Genomic DNA, 18,491 nt, shown 5'->3' on the forward strand with positions numbered 1-18,491 from the left:
TTTAACATTTTTTAAACATAAACGAATAGGTGAATATAGCTTAACGACAATAATAACCAGTATGTACAACCCAACACAACCCGACCGGGGTGTCACAAGTCACGAGCATCTAAAGAAACCTGAACACAACTACAGGGCCAATAATAATATATAAAGAAAAATTCTGGAAAGTCAAAAGACAACATCCGGTGCCGCGAACGCTGGCGGTCACCTTGCTCAGCTACAATAGCCCTACCTTCAATCAGCTGATAACCCGCTACCAGGTGAACAATACCTGCAACTGCACGCGAGGTGCAGGGAGTAAAGTGAGTACTTCCAACTCAGTGAGTAATAAGAGTAAATAATAACTGAGAGTCAAGAAATCACGTAAGAGCACTCCATCATGCTATATAGGACAGTACAACTCTTTGAGAAAACAGTAAAACCGTGAAAATCCTTTAGAAAATATCTGGCTCAGTTTAAAACCTCTTTTGAAAACATCTTTTTCCAACAGTCAAGCAAATGAATGCGTAATTAGATAGTGCAAGTCCGCACATAAGTCAGCCCCTCGGGCACAGCACTCCACAAACAATTAACACCAGGGCGTCTGGTAAATAGTACAAGAATTAGCATGGATGCCAGTGATATGAGAGTGCTGAATGTCATGACACGTAGTACAAACAGGAACCAATGTATGAATGCAATGCAATGCATATGACCGATACACTCAGGTACCCACTGCGGCGTGCAGTCCGAGCCAACCATGTATTTAACGTCGACGGCGCTCACTGGGGGTGTGTACAGACTCCGGAGGGGCTCCTACAGCCCAAGCGCAATATCAAGCCATCTCGTGGCGTCAATCACATTCCTGGTCAGTCATTGTTACCTGACCGGTCAGTCATTGTTACCTGACCAATTTACATCATACAGTGTCATTGTTACCACTGTTTCAAGTCACATCATACAGTGTCATTGTTACTACTGTTTCAAGTCACATCATACAGTGTCATGTTACCACTGTTTCAAGTCACTGCTGCGGCGCGCAGCCCGATCCTTGCTCAGTCCAGAAATGCACATAAGCCACTTGGGCAATATTGAAGTAATGGTTCTTAGCTCAAAAACGTCAATAAAAATATTGTTCAAGTTTTCAAATCTTGGAAAAATGGCTGAGTTTGCAAAATCGTATCAAAACCCTGGACCGAGATCAAATGATATGCAAAGTAATGCAAAAATAGTGATACCAATCCCCGAAGGATTCAAATAATCGGCACGAAGCCTAACACATGGCAATCAACCCAAATCATGATAGCATCAAGTAAGTCTCAGTCAATTAAGCAGTAACATCAACAACCGGGACGGACCAAGTCACAATCCCCAACGGTGCTCTACCCCACGCTCATGTCCGGCGTGCAAGTCACCTCAACACAGCACTATAATGTGCAAATCCGGGGTTTCAAACCCTCAGGATATCATTTACAAGTATTACTCACCTCGAACCGGCGAAATCTCTAGCTCGCGACGCCTTTGCCCCTCGAATCGGCCTCCACGCGCGTCGAATCTAACCAAAATCAGAGCGAATACATTACAATATGCCAAGGGAACAATACCCACTCGAAAACAGCCAAGAAATAGCAGAAATCTCGAAACTAGCAAAACCCGAGCCCCGGGCCCGCTTTTCGAAAAAATACAAAATTCACATTACCGTATTCCTCGTCTCGCCACGAGTCCATACATACCAGGAACTCCCAAATCCGAGCTCAAATGACCTATCAAATCCCAATTTGAAATATCAAAAACTCAAGCCCTAGCTTTACCCCTTTTTAATGAATTCCAACCAATTTACATGTTAATTTTAACAAAATCTCGAGTATTTAGGCCAAGGAACTTACCTCTAATCATTCCTCCTTGAATCCCTCTTCAAAATCGCCTCAAAGCTCTCAAAGCTCGCTCAAAAATGGGGGAAAATAATACCTAGCTCGCGGAGGAAATATCAGCCCAGCACTTTCGCTTATGCGGTCCCCATCCCGCTTCTGCGGGACCGCTTCCGCGCTATTCCTTTTCGCTTCTGCGGAAATCCCACTCTCGAACCAAACCGCTTCTGCGGTCACAACATCGCATAAGCGATGCCGCTTTTGCGGCTACGCCAACGCTTCTGCGGAACCAGGCGCCCAGGCCTCTTCACCGCTTCTGCGGTCCAAGACTCGCAGAAGCGAGAATACCAGATATCAGCAACATTTGAAGTCTCCAAGTCCAAATTTCATCCCGCTAGCCATCCGAAATCACCCCGAGGCCCCCGGGACCTCAGCCAAAGGCACCAACATATCCCAATACATCATACGAACTTGCTCCAATCATCAAAACACACCTAACAACACTAAAATCATCAATTCACATCGGATTCAAGCCTAAGTTCTTCAAGAACTTCCGCAATGCACTTTCGATCAAAAACCCGACCAAACGATGTCCGAATGGCCTGAAAATTTGCACACATATCCAAAATCACTTGACGAAGCTACAGCAACTCTCGGAATTCCATTCCGACCCTCGGATCAAAATCTCACCCATCAACCGGAATTCGCCAAAATACTAGCTTCGCCAATTCAAGCCTAATTCTACACCGGACCTCCAAAATCAATTCCGATCACACTCCTAAGTCACAAATCATCCCCCGAAGCTAACCGAATCACCAGAAATCACATCCGAGCCCTCTAACTCATAAGTCAACATCCGGTTGACTTTTCCAACTTAAGCCTTCTTAAAAGAGACTAAGTGTCTCATTTCCTACCACAACCAATCCAAATCAACTGTAACACACCAAATACTGATAATGAAGCATGAAGAAGCATAAAACGGGAAAAACGGAGCAGTAACACATGAGACGACGGGTCGGGTCGTCACATCTGGGCAGTCGCAAATAAGCAAAGCATAGTTCTACAGTTGTATTAGACCTTGATTACCTATAGGCTTGCCTAGGCGTGGATCTGTAATACCCTATAAACATGTTGTCTAAATGCAATCGGAATTCTGGGAATCAGTTTAAAACGGTCCAAGTTTATTAAGTCCTATAGGCATGATGCCTAGGTGTAATAACTGATTTTAGACTTATAGATACTGGCAGCTAAATGCAGAAATTGGTTTTGGAATCCTATAGACATGGCATCTAAATGCAACAATTAGTTTTAAAACATGCAAAAGATTGATTTAAACCTTGTTAGTATGCAGAAGCTGATTCTTTTCAAACTTACAGGTAGGACGGATTAATTTTAAAAACCTCATATAGACATGGTATCTAAATAAACAACATTGTAACAAACTATAGGCATGGTATCTAAGAAAATATCGCAGCAAACTTACAGGCATGTTATCTAGACTGCAGGATCGGTTTTTTGGACCTTATAGGCATGATGTCTAAATGAACAAATATTGTAACAACTTATAGGCATGGAATCTATATAAACAAATATTGTAACAACCGTTAGGCATGGTATCTACCCTTTCCCAGCAGTATATGTATAAGAATCCCTCCCTTTTACTAATTTCCCCAATATCTGTTTACAAGAAATTATTATTGTAGACCAACATTAAAAATGAATTACAGAAGTGAAATTGCTGCAGCTATAGGGAACCTAAATATAGGCCCAAAGGATAAACCTGGCAGACCAGGCCTTCAACCAGTCCAAAAATGCCATAACCTCATAATGCATCCAATAGTATCCTGGTGTGTCAAAGTTCCCAAGGGCCTCAGGGACCCCGGGCAATGCTCACACCAGAAAAACTTTCAAAGTAACCCTTTGTGAGCAAGTTTGGAAAGCCAACTTCAGTGTCAAAGTTCATAAGAGTCTCATGGACTCCTAAGCAATGCTCACACTAGAGGGGCAAGACCCTAGGTGTTCTAAGAATAGGAGTTGAAAACAGGAGATAGTTTTAAAAAAATAGTTTTGGATTCTCAGGAAGTAAGGAGCAAACAGGGTCATTCAATCATTGTAACTCAAACAAAGGTCCTAGCAGTCAAATTTCTATTATATAGAAAAGGAAAGATGGTCGACCAAGGGCATATAAGTCATTTCAGAAAAACTCCTACATTGTTTGCACTTTTTAAATGTAAAGTGTCATTGATACACATGGACCCCACATTTTTCTAACCACAACTCTCCTTTGAATGTAATATTAATTAGACTACTTTTCCAGAGAGTACTACATGCAAATACTTATTTGGAACGTTCTTTTTCTCATTTGGTAAATTAATTAAATTTGGTTTAGTCAACTAGAAGTTTCCACAGAGAAAGTAAAATTAATTTTTAAATAATAAATATCGGTAACTATTTACAGTATTTTTGTATTTCTCCATACTATTTTAAAGCAATTTAAAAGTTAAAATTAAAAGGTTTTCATCTATCCACACTATTTGAAGATAATTTCAAACTAAAAAAATTTATATTCAAAAGTAATTTTAAAAAGTATAATTTATTAAACCTCAAAAGTAAATTTAAGTGATGAGTTTTTGTTCAAACTGTACTAAGAGGCTATCTCTTATATGCTTAATTGATGTGAAAATTTAATATACATCATTTGAACTCATCTTTCAAGTTTTCAACTATCAATAAATTGTCTTAAAACATTATTTGTTATAATTTTTATAGTATTTCATTATGAAAATTAACATATGATAAATCTATAGAAAAATAAAACCATTTCTCTTATCTCCTTAATTAAGAAAAAAAATTAAAATCCCTATAATTTATATAGACTTCTATCAAATGTTTATCATTTTATCACCAGTTAACATCATTTTAAACGAGTTGTAATAAATATAATTTGAACTACTATATCGAATTACTAAATTTATATCTTGTTAATATTTATTTAGTACCTTTGGTTCTCTTTGTTTGAAGTAGTAACTTGCTTCTTTAGGGAAGCAAGTCTCCTTGGAAGTTCTCTTTACTTACTGTACTAAAAACTTCTCTTAATTTTGTTGTATACATGACATGAAGGAAAATCATAGTAAGTTTTTTTCAATCTTTTATCGTATTGTAAAGAATGATGTTGTTCATTTTAACTTTCGTCAAGTAGCTGATTGTTCCCATTGTTGAAACTCTTGCGAAACTAATTTGTATGTATGCAAGAATAGTTTGCCCATAGATTGGTAAGTTTCTTATTCTAGAAAATTTGTTAATATAGATCACACTTGCAGCTTTAATGTATTCTCTTGTAAAATATTCAAATATAGTAGAAAAATAATACTATTGAAATTAAATTTTCAATTTGATGTTTATGTTTGGCATGGACGTTAAAAATGAGTATTATAGCACGTAGTCTTTTATGTTAATTGGAGCAACTTAAACATGTTATAATTTATAGTTTAATTTTATGTAAATTATTAAAATAAATTAATTGTAAAATGAGATGCTCGATATTATTCTCTATCCATGATTAAATGAATATAACAAGGATCGATTTAATTATTTATCAAAATATTAACTGAGCCCTGATAAACAATAATTTTAAGATTACAAAGTTGGGGCGTATACGGACCTTTCCTCATCTAGACTGTTAAAATAGGAAGAGAAAAGGAGAACGTCCCTAATCCAAATGGAAAACCTTTTCATTTTTGAGCACGAATTACTAAGGGTCGCTGCCACAACACACGTACATACTCCCTACGTTCACTTTTAATTGGTATGTATATAAAAAATAGATTTTCATTTTTACTTGTCACTTTACGCATATCAAAAGAAGACAAAAAAAAATTTCTGTTATACCCACAGTATTTATTACTCATTTTAAAATTATTTTCTCAAATCCAATAAAATATGCATCAATTAATAAGGGTATCATGGTAAATTATGCACTTCATTTATTATTTCTTAAGGGACGTGAAAAGTCAAAACGTACCAAATAAAAGTGAACGAGGAAGTAGTATACCTTATTTTGACCAGTGTCATCTTCTTGATAAATTTACTATAAAGTGTATATATTCATTCCCACATGGAAATCTCATGTAAACTAAGATATACGTCTCTGGTAAATACACAGTTATCAAGTCATGGTACATTGTAACCAAATTGCTAATTCTCAAGACTTATGAGTTTTCAAGGAGTCTTTTTTAGAATTCAAACACAAGTTCCAACACTTCATTTACGTAAATTGATTCCACTAGTCACATAAGGCTAGCCAGTCTTCACCTATAAATTGAGAGTACATGCTTTCTGCATTTGTCAAATATGGCAGGCGTGCAGATGAAATATGTCAAACGTAATAGGCGAGGTTCTGCCTATAAATGGAGAGCTTCGGCTCTCATTTTACGCACCAATCTCAGAGGAAAAATATATCTGAGAGTTAGAAAGAAAGAGTGAGGTTTCACAGACAGGGTATAAGAAAATAGTCTGTGAAGAAAATAGAGAGTGAGCGATATTGTAGTGAGGTGAAAATATCAAAAGGGGGTTATTTCTTTTGAGTGTTATAGTGGTCTTTGGAGTATTTTACTCAGACCTACAAAGTGTAAAATTCCTTGCTATAGTGATATCAGTTGCTCCTCTCAGGGCTGTGGTTTTTCCCTTATTCAGAAGGGTTTTCCACGTAAAATTCCTGGTCTTGTTATCACTCTTTTATTCTTGTTAATTACCGTATCTCGGTGCTACGTTATTATTTCGTTTTTAGTACCGTGAATATTATTTCTGTGGGGATTTATTCCCAACAACTGGTATCAGAGCACAGGTTCTGCTCGTTCACTGAAATACTATTCACTGTTGGTAGTACTATACTCGGTGAAAAATAAAAATGTTCGGAGTAAAGTACGAGGTAGCAAAATTCAACGGAGATAACGGTTTCTCAACATGGCAAAGAAGGATGAGGGATCTGCTTATCCAACAAGGATTACACAAGGTACTAGATGTGCGGCATGTACCTGATTTGCGGATGAACTTGATCTCGGGAATTGCTTTAGACCGAGATGGATACGAGAACTATTTTGCAAATCAAAAGTGGAGACTCACTAAGGGATCATTGGTGATTGCAAAGGGAGTTGCTCGTGGCACGTTGTACAGGACAAATGCAGAAATATGCCAAGGTGAATTAAACGCGGCACAAGATGAGATTTCTGCAGATTTGTGGCACAAAAGAATGGGTCATATGAGCGAGAAGGGATTCAGATTCTTGCCAAGAAATATCTCATTTCTTATGCCAAAGGTACAACAGTAAAACCTTGTGACTACTGTTTATTTGGTAAGCAGCATAGAGTCTCATTTCAGACATCGTCTGAAAGAAAATTGAATATACTTGATTTAGTATATTCTGATGTTTGTGGCCCAATGGAAATTGAATCAATGGGCGGTAACAAATATTTTGTTACTTTTATTGATGATGCTTCACAAAAATTATGGGTTTATATTTTGGAAACCAAAGATCAGGTGTTTCAAGTTTTCCAGAAGTTTCATGCTCTAGTAGAAAGGGAGACGGGTTGAAAGCTATAGCGTCTCCGAAGTGACAATGGAGGTGAGTACACTTCAAGGGAATTTGAAGAGTATTGTTCAAGTCATGGGATCAGACATGAAAAGACAGTTCCTAGAACCCCACAGCACAATGGCGTAGCCGAGAGGATGAACCGCACCATTGTGGAGAAGGTGAGAAGCATGCTCAGAATTGCTAAACTACCTAAGTCATTCTGGGGTGAAGCAGTTCAGACAGCCTGTTACCTGATCAATAGGAGTCCATCAGTTCCGTTGGCGTTTGACATTCCAGAGAGAGTTTGGACCAACAAGGAGATGTCCTACTCGCATCTGAAGGTGTTCGGTTGCAGAGCTTTTGCACATGTACCAAAAGTGGAGAGAACAAAGCTGGATGATAAATCTGTTCCCTGCATATTTATCGGATATGGAGATGAAGAGTTCGGGTACAGATTGTGGGATCCTGTAAAAAAGAAGGTCATCAGAAGTAGAGATGTAGTCTTCCGAGAAAGTGAAGTTGGAACTGCTGCTGATATGTCAGAAAAGGCGAAGAATGGTATAATTCCTAACATTGTTACTATTCCCTCTACTTCTAACAATCTCACAAGTGCAGAAAGTACGACCGACGAGGTTGCCGAGCAGGGGGAGCAACCTGGTGAGGTTATTGAGCAGGGGGAGCAACTTGATAAAGGTGTCGAGGAAGTGGAGCACCCCACTCAGGAAGAAGAACAACCTCAACCTCTGAGGAGATCAGAGATGCCAAGGGTAGAGTCATGCAGGTACCCTTCCACAGAGTATGTCCTCATCAGTGATGAGGGGGAGCCGGAAAGTCTTAAGAAGGTGCTATCCCATCCAGAAAAGAAACAGTAGATGAAATCCATGCAATAAGAGATGGAATCTCTACAGAAAAATGGCACGTACAAGTTGGTTGAACTTCTAAAGAGTAAAAGACCACTCAAATGCAAATGGGTCTTTAAACTCAAGAAAGATGGAAATTGCAAGCTGGTCAGATACAAAGCTCGATTGGTGGTTAAAGTCTTCGAACAGAAGAAAGGTATTGATTTTGACGAAATTTTCTCACCTGTTGTCAAAATGACTTCTATTTCGAACAATTTCGAGCTTAGCAGCTAGCCTAGATCTTGAAGTGGAGCAGTTGGATGTGAAAACTGCATTTCTTCATGGAGATTTGGAAGAGGAGATTTATATGGAGCAACCAGAAGGATTTGAAGTAGCTGGAAAGAAACACATGGTGTGCAAATTGAACAAGAGTCTTTATGGATTGAAGCAGGCACCAAGGCAGTGGTACATGAAGTTTGACTCATTCATGAAAAGTCAAACATACATAAAGACCTACTCTGATCTATGTGAATGCTTCAAAAAATTTTCTGAGAATAATTTTATTATATTGTTGTTGTATGTGGATGACATGTTAATTGTAGGAAAAGACAAGGGGCTGATAGCAAAGTTGAAGGGAGATCTGTCCAAGTCATTTGATATGAAGGACTTGGGCCCAACACAACAAATTCTAGGGATGAAGATAGTTCGAGAGAGAACAAGTAAAAAGTTGTGGCTATCTCAGGAGAAGTACATTGAACGTGTACTAGAACGCTTCAACATGAAGAATGCTAAGACAGTCAACACACTTCTTGCTAGTCATCTAAAGTTGAGCAAAAAGATGTGTCCTACAACAGAGGAGGAGAAAGGGAACATGGCTAGAGTTTCTTATTCTTCAGCAGTCAGAAGCTTGATGTATGCAATGGTATGTACTAGACCTGATATTGCTCACGCAGTTGGTGTTGTTAGCGGGTTTCTTGAAAATCCCGGAAAAGAACATTGGGAAGCAGTCAAGTGGATACTCAGGTACCTGAGAGGTACCACGGGAGATTGTTTGTGCTTTGGAGTATCGGATCCAATCTTGAAGGGCTATACAGATGCTGATATGGCAGGTGACATTGATAACAGAAAATCCACTACTGGATATTTGTTTACATTTTCAGGGGGAGCTATATCATGGCAGTCTAAGTTGCAGAAGTGTGTTGCACTTTCAACAACTGAAGCAGAGTACATTGCCGCTACAGAAACTAGCAAGGAGATGATATGGCTCAAACGCTTCCTTCAAGAGCTTGGATTGCATCAAAAGGAGTATGTTGTCTATTGTGACAGTCAAAGTGCAATAGACTTGAGCAAAAACTCCATGTACCATGCAAGAACAAAGCATATAGATGTGAGATATCATTGGATTCGTGAGCAGGTGGAGAACGAATCTTTACAGGAGTGAAAATCCTACAGATATGCTAACCAAGGTAGTACCAAGAGACAAGTTCGAGCTTTGCAAAGAACTTGTCGGCATGCGCTCAAACTAGAATCTCCGGTGCCACCTCCTTCAGGTGAATGGGACTCGAGGGGGAGATTTGTGGGGTCCATCCCATGATTTAAGGCTTTGATGGTCCATCCCATAAATCAAGGAAGAAATCTTCCTTCCTTGATTAGCAGCAGCCCACGTTTCTTTCTGCATTTGTCAAATATGGTAGGTGTGCAAATGAAATATGTCCAACGTAGTAGGCGAGGTTCTGCCTATAAATGGAGAGCTTCGACTCTCATTTTACACACCAATCTCAGAGAAAAATATATTTGAGAGTTAGAAAGAAAGAGTGAGGTTTCACAGACAGGGTATAAGAAAATAGTCTGTGAAGAAAATAGAGAGTGAGCGATATTGTAGTGAGGTGAAAATATCAAAAGGGGGTTATTTCTTTTGAGTGTTATAGTGGTCTTTGGAGTATTTTACTCAGACCTACAAAGTGTAAAATTCCTTGCTATAGTGATATCAGTTGCTCCTCTCAGGGCCGTGGTTTTTCTCTTATTCAGAAGGGTTTTCCACGTAAAATTCTTGGTCTTGTTATCACTCTTTTATTCTTGTTAATTACCGTATCTCGATGCTACGTTATTATTCCGTTTTTAGTACCGTGAATATTATTTCTGTGGGGATTTATTCCCAACAACTGGTATCAGAGCACAGATTCTGCTCGTTCACTGAAATACTATTCACTGTTGGTAGTACTATACTCGGTGAAAAATAAAAATGTCCGGAGTAAAGTACGAGGTAGCAAAATTCAACGGAGATAACGGTTTCTCAACATGGCAAAGAAGGATGAGGGATCTGCTTATCCAACAAGGATGAGGGATCTAGTACCTTATCCAACAAGGATGAGGTACTAGATGCTGATGCCAAAAAGCCTGATACCATGAAAGCTGAGGATGGGGCTGACTTGGATGAAAGAGCTGCTAGTGCAATCAGGTTGCACTTATCAGATGATGTGGTAAATAACACCATTGATGAAGACACTGCACGTGGAATTTAGACAAGGTTGGAAGGCCTATACATGTCCAAAACGCTGACAAATAAATTGTATATGAAGAAGCAGTTATACGCCCTACACATGGGTGAAGGTACGAATTTTTTGTCACATTTAAATGTGTTTAACGGACAAATCACACATCTTGCCAACCTCGCAGTGAAAATCGAGGAAGAAGATAAAACCATCTTGCTATTGAACTTGTTGCCATCTTCGTACGAGTTTCCTTGTTTGTTTTTACAATTGGTTGTATAGATCCTAAAAGTGAAAGCCGGCTGCCACAAATAGCTAGCTTTGCAATTTATGTCCCAAGGGATGAACAGTTTTCGCCCTTGAAGCAGACAGATGTGCTTAGTAATGCGCAGAAAGCCATTGCTCAGCTCTTTGCTCCTCAGCTTGCTGCTTTAGGAAACATCACTCTTAATGAATTTAACAGCTTTGAAGATGTACTGAAAGTTTATGAACCAGGATCTCCTGGTTTTCTCAAGTATCCAACGCCGCATGTTATTAGAGGTAACTATCGATGAGATTTTGGCTTGACCCCTTCCTGTATTTCTCTTTGTTTTATGGTTTCTGAAATTGTGCACTGTTTCAACAGAGGAGAAGTCGGCTTGGATGTCAGATGAAGAATTCGGAAGAGAGACGCTAGCTGGACTGAACCCTGTGTGCATAACTGGCCTAAAAGTAAATCTCTTGCAACCTTTTTTAAGACCTTGTCTTTTGTCGAAGGAATGTTGTAGTTTACATTCGTTGCTCTTGTGATATAGGAGTTCCCTCCAACAAGCAAGCTGGATCCTAAAATATATGGTGACCAATCAAGCAAAATAACCCGAGAACACATACAGAATCAGCTAGATGGACTGTCCATTGAGGAGGTAACTAATTCGACTATTTAATGCTTCTAACAAAGCTGTGCCTGGAAAGCAGTTTACCCTGGCTAGTGGTGACTCAACCGCATTATTGATTCTTATTAGGCAATGAAGGTCAATCGATTGTTCATTCTGAATTACCATGACATAGTGATGCCATATGCATGGAAAGTTAACATGTCACATTCGAAGATATATGCCTCGAGAACTGTGCTCTTTCTGCAAAAAGAGGGAACTTTGAAGCCAATAGTCATTGAATTAAGCTTGCCTCATCCAGATGGAGATCAACTTGGTGCAATCAGCAAAGTATTTACTCCAGCCGAAAAAGGTGTTGAGGGTGCTTTATGGCAAATTGCAAAGGCATTTGTTGCAATCAATGACTCTGGAGTGCACCAACTCCTCAGCCACTGGTACCAAAATATGTTGAACTGCATTAATACTAGTCTGTTAAGACATTTGTTTGATATCGTGTCTAATTTTCTTTGCAGGTTACGTACTCATGCTTCAGTAGAGCCTTTTGTGATAGCGACACATAGGCAGCTGAGCGTGCTCCATCCTATCTATAAGCTTTTGCATCCTCACTTCCGTGACACAATGCATATCAACGCCTTGGCTCGACAGGCTGTACTTAACGCTGGAGGTATTGTTGAGAAAACTGTTTTCCCTGGACCACTGTCAATGGAGTTGACATCAATTGCTTATAGGGATTGGGCTTTCCCTGATCAAGCTCTCCCTGCTGAACTTGTTAAGAGGTGAGTCATTACTTTGTACTGCAGTCTATCAACTATGTTACAATGTCCTAAGGTAATGATTATTAAGTTTTTTTGGTTTTCAGAGGAGTGGCAGTGGAGGATCCTGATACCAAACATGGTGTCCGCCTACTAATTGAGGATTATCCTTATGCGGTAGATGTACTTGAAATCTGGTCAGCAATCAAAAATTGGGTACAGGAGTATACCAGTTTGTATTACAAATCAGATGACATGATTCAGAAAGACATTGAACTCCAAGCTTGGTTGAAGGAGGTTCGCGAAGTAGGACATGGTGACAAGAAAGATGAGCCCTGGTGGCCTAAGATGCAAACACATCAAGAGCTAGTCGACTCATTGACAATCATTATCTGGACGGCATCTGCTCTTCATGCTGCTGTTAACTTTGGGCAGTATCCGTATGGAGGCTTTGCTCCAAATCGCCCTGGTATGAGCCGAAGGCTTATTCCAGAGCCTGGAACCCCTGAGTATGAGGAGCTTAAGTTGAACCCCGTAAAGGGATATCTAAAGACGATTACGCCACAGTTCCAAACTTTGATCGGCATATCTGCTCTTGAGGTTTTATCAACACATACCTCAGATGAAATTTATCTTGGCCAAAGAGAGACTCTCTTGAATGGACAATGGACAAAGAAGCAGTGAAAGCTTTTGAAAGGTTTGGAAAGAAGCTGGCTGAAATAGAGGAAAATATATCGAAGATGAACAATGATGGGAAATTGAAGAATAGGACTGGGCCTGTTAAGATGCCATGCACATTGCTGTACCCTACAAGTGAAGCAGGACTTACTGCTAAAGGAATTCCCAATAGTATCTCAATCTAAGTACCTTGTTATAATGTTATCTTCAATAAGTTTCTTTTTGCTGTAATATTAAGCCAGCTTCTGCTCTGGTTATATAATGAAAGTATGAGATATGATCTCTATTCTTAGTTACATTTGTGTGTCCATTTGTTCTTCTTGCTCTACTGTTGAATTTGAACGTAGCACCAAGTTTAATAGCTTTCAGGTACCAATTATCAATTTATTAAATAATAAGATTTGTAGCCTTCAGCTAATTGGCTTTGATTGTGGAGATAATTTTATCCATGGTCATTGAACTTCTGTGTTTATTACCCAAAAGTCATTTTTCTTTTTTTTGTTACATAAAAATCATTCAACTTTGTGTTCATTACACAAAAGTCACTTTTCTTTCTTTTGTTACACAAAAATCATTTTACTTGCTCTAGTTATCACAAAAGTCACATTTTTACTTGAAAATCCCTTGATATTATATAAAGCTTCATATTTATGTAATACCTTCTATATTATATATTATATAATATATTTTTACCTATGTATTTTTTTAATAAATAAAATAACATAAAATTATTTTATTTATTATTTTTATATTATATTCGTATATTTAATTTTTTTCCTAACTTTAATTTTCAAGATATATTAGTAGCGTTATAAAACAACTTTTTTTCAGCAATTCTTTTTTTTGATTAATTGAACGACCAAAGTTTGTCGGTAATTCCGACCAACTTTGGTCGGTATGCCCTTCCGACCTTCAAAATACCGACCACACGTTAATGGTCGCGTTTTGGACGGTTATTGGCCATTACCAACCAACTTTGGTCGATTTTTTTGGACGGCTTTTCCCGAATTTCTAGTAGTATAATCTTCCAAATAACCAGTTGCCCAGGTAAATCCCCAAGAAAATATCCCTAGCTAAATTCACATGTAGAGTTACCTAGGGATTTTCCTTCAGATTAATATATGATTATTTCCTCATTTTTTTTGTTTGTTTACCTGCGAATTTTCTCACGGAAATGTACTGGTCAATTTATTTCTCAACTAATATATTAAATTTACTGACAAATTTAATAATGCTACTAATATTTTAAAAATTTACGTTAAGAAAAAAATTAAATATACGAATATATTATAAAAAATAATATTAAGTTATTTTATTTATTAATAAAATATATAGTTAAAAATATATTATATAGTATATAATATAGAAGGTATTACATAAATATTAAGGTTTATATAATATCAAGGGCGTAATAGATTTTTCAAGTAAAAATGTGACTTTCGTAATAACTAGAGCAAAGTAAAATGATTTTTGTGTAACAAAGGAAAGAAAAGTGACTTTTGTGTAATGAACACAAAGTTGAATGATTTTTACGTAATAAAAAAAAAGTAACTTTTGGGTAACAAACACAAAAGTTCAATGACCATGAATAAAATTAACTCTTTGATTGTGCCGAGTTACTCCAATTATGAATTTAAAATAGTAGTATTGAATAATTAAAGATACGTACGTTGTAAACTCAAGAGGTTTACCATACGGAAACACCAATGATCTACTAACTTTATCTAACAAGAATCCTTGAATTTTTTTTAACTAATTCCTACAGATAAACAAAGCTGATATACTGGTTATATTGACAAGTCATGTGAAAAAGTACAACCGCATGCTCTAAATATTTCAACAATTCCAAGATCGTGTTCCAAATGAAATTTTGTTCACATCTTTTCTTCAAAGTGAACAGTCAAAGGTTAAGGTTAGATTCTTTTTCTATATATAATTAATTGCAGCTTTAAACATGAGTGATGTCATGGGCGGCTTTCCAGCCATGCCCCATGACCCCTTGGGCGCGCCCCGTGGCGTCCTAGTGAACCTCCCAATGCCTAGCGCCACGGACGGCCCCGTGGTCTTGGCCGCGCCAAGTGACAAGCGCGCAGGTGCCTCTGTCGCCCCACCGATATCCCTCGCGAGCGCCATGCCGCAGGCAGAAGCCAACAGCGCCGCGCGCGCAGACCGTGATGCCAAAGACACTGCTGCTGACAACGGACCTGCTGCTGCCTTATAGAAAACTAAGTCATTTTCATTGTAAATATAGAGTAGTTTATTTCATGCACTTCCATTATGTTTCTCTAGCTTAATTAGGTCTACTCCTGTAACTTTGGTTTATTTTTTTTAAGTACTATTAGGGGGGATCAAGCAATCAAAACTTTCTAGCAAGCAAGCAATTCTCTGTACTGGTGTCTCTCCCCCTCGACACCGCGTTGCTTTTCTGTAATAGCTTTCATTAATGCAATCAAGCTTTCTTTCATTCTGAATTCTCATTTCTGTTCTCTCAATTGTTCTTGATATTGGTTTTCCCGTACGGCACTGACAATCTCGTCTAGCGTACGGAGGGGACCTCAGTTGGCGGACAGCAACTGCACTGACATCAGTTGCCTAGCCGTACGTCGCCCTTCCAAGGAATCTCAGGAAGGCGCCGCGTATCAGTGAGCATGCTTTGGAAAGAACACGGTTGGATAACATCTTATGAATGTCCTCTTCAAAAATACTTAGCACAACTTCCTGTATCTTGGAAGCACGTGTGTCATCTTTTTTATGTGTTGAGATCGAACGGACGACATGTTTTTCGCAAACGAAGGATAGAAGAATCCAAGCCAATGATCACACCCTATGGTTGTTTCTTTTTTAATTAGCGGTTCGGTTGGCCACTATTTGTCTTCACTTAAGCTGCTAGCAAATCGCACTGTTAAGAGTTTATACCATATAAACATTGGCAGTATATATTATTTCTGTATTCTGTTGAAATTTGAATTTTACCACAAGCATGTGTTACAAATTATAACATAATAGTTTGTTTAAATTAAGATACGTTCTTTAATATAACAGAACGCTTTTTTTTTCCTCAAAACAAAAAACAACAAAGGATTATTTTACAATACAAATAAGGGATACTATCAGCAGCTATGTCCATTTATACGCAGCTCATTACAAAAATTGGCCAATTTATAAAATATTATAATATTAGCCAAATATTGCTAATATTAGCCAATTAGCTTTGTAGCTCAAAAAAGGTCAAATTTTTGCTTTCTTTGAGTGAGTTTTATTAGATTAGATTGGGTACATCTTAAGGCGCTTGAATCTCACTTCTAGGATGATTTAGTGGAGTTTTTAGGTGGTTTGAATTGAAAATTCAAAGTAAAAGATGAACATGAAAAAAATGATATATGTATCACATATGTATCATATTTGTATTAATTGTGTATCATCACACACACACACACACACACACACATATATATATACACACACACACACACACACACACATATATATATATATATATATATATATATATATATATATATATATATATATCCATGCATACATGTGTTTGAGACACGTGAGTCGTAAAAGAATTTTTTTGAACTCGATTTTAATTACAAATTTTGATACCAAATCAGTCCAAATCACTTCCAATCTTCCTCAAATTTTGTATATTGACTCATCAATATATTTTCAACGAATTTCAACTATACCCATTGAAAAATGTCCTTTTTTTGCTTAGATTTTTAAAATATACATTCGTATTTCATCACCTTATTTGCTACCCCATCCATGACATTTCCTTTCCGTCTTGCATCTAATGTTGCTAATCACGCTAAAAATATGGAAGAAAATTTTTGCGTGTGATTCTTGGAGAGAAAGAAACTTATTTATTTGGGTTTTCAATTTTTATATGGACTTGTCTAGTTTTGGTAAATCTATGATTAATGGCTAAAGATTGGTAAGTTGAAACTTGAAACTTATTTAGGACATTTCTATAAGTTTCCCTGCAAAGAATATGTGAGCGAATTTCTCTAAGAAAAAATGTGCTTCCAGCCTCCTTAATGGAATAAGACCCTTTATATAGCCATATATTTTAGGGTTTAAAACTATATCCCAAATATTTTAGGTCTTCTTTTTCCATCAAGAAACCAATTTCATTTAATTTCTGATTATTTAGGTACAATAGGGAACATATTATTTAATTAACGAGGCCTCTTGTAATGAAATTAATTCAAACTATATGAAAATTCTACCATAATAAATTATGAGTTATTCCACTAAAAATTCGTATTTCCACTTCAGTTCAATTTCGAAATTCTTTCATTAAACGTTATTTTAACTTCCCATGTTATGATTCAGATACTAATCAAACAAATTAAATTACTAATGATTTAATTTATTGATTATATCCTTTAGACTTTCGCTTAACTTATTTCATGTGACACATATAAAATTCACATGTAGTGTTTACAGATGAAAACTTATAAGCTTTCATACAGGTGTATCAATCTCTAGATTAAGACATGGATTCGATCAATTAACTATTACTTCGTCAATGTATAGTGTTATTATCTTATTGACCCACAAAAGAATCTTGTATTCTAATAAATCAAAATAATAAATACACTCAACTAATAATTATAATTATATCATGTTTAAGAATATAAGTATATTTAATGGACTAGAGTTTTTATTTTATTCGATCAATATAAAATACTTTCCTGTACTTGGTCCATTCAATATATACAAGATGCACTAGCACAAGAAGTTAAAATTAAATCATTTTCATAATCAAGATAAATTATAATTAATCTTGTACTATAATTAATCTGGTTGTTTGTCCAATTCCATCATTAGATTGTGAACACAATATTTATAACTTATAAGAACCGATAATTTAATCTTTAGCGTATAAGTTAAACTCTATATATTAAATTATCTACTAAATCTTTATTAAAATTAAATAAATGATTATTCTATAACTCAACACATGATTAATAGTAGTAAATATTCCAACAACAATATATTGAGTTGTAAAAATTTAATAATCAAACGGCTCAACCCTATGCAAATTACTCTTTTTGGTTTACAATAAGTGATCAATTTGTCTTGGGCACACCCATTAAGGAAACACTAAATTCTAGACAAAAATAATTAGTGTGACTAAACTACTCTTAATTAAATGTTGCAGTATAATTTAATGTGAGGGGTAAAAGACTTTTCAGGGATACATACATAAGGGTAATTTTGGAAAAAATAAATTGAATTTTTTTATATTATATAAATAAACATTTATTTTGGACCAAAATAAAAAGGCAAATTGATCTCCGGAGGGAGTATATATTAAATTCGTCTTTGAATAAGAGAAATATGGAGTTATAGTTAGGACCCTCTTACTCCCATTATTGTGTGAAAATACAGTACTTGGACAAGGATTTGAAAAGATAAAAGGAAGTGGAT

General features: G+C 36.8%; 1 pseudogene; it reads left to right on the forward strand.

The window, feature by feature from the left end:
- The first annotated feature begins 10,858 nt into the window (after nucleotides 1–10,858).
- On the forward strand, nucleotides 10,859–13,269 carry LOC109239097 (annotated as a pseudogene).
- Nucleotides 13,270–18,491: the final 5,222 nt, after the last annotated feature.

This window comes from Nicotiana attenuata, unplaced genomic scaffold, assembly GCF_001879085.1.
Source record: "Nicotiana attenuata strain UT unplaced genomic scaffold, NIATTr2, whole genome shotgun sequence".
In the NCBI taxonomy this organism is placed as follows: Eukaryota; Viridiplantae; Streptophyta; class Magnoliopsida; order Solanales; family Solanaceae; genus Nicotiana; species Nicotiana attenuata.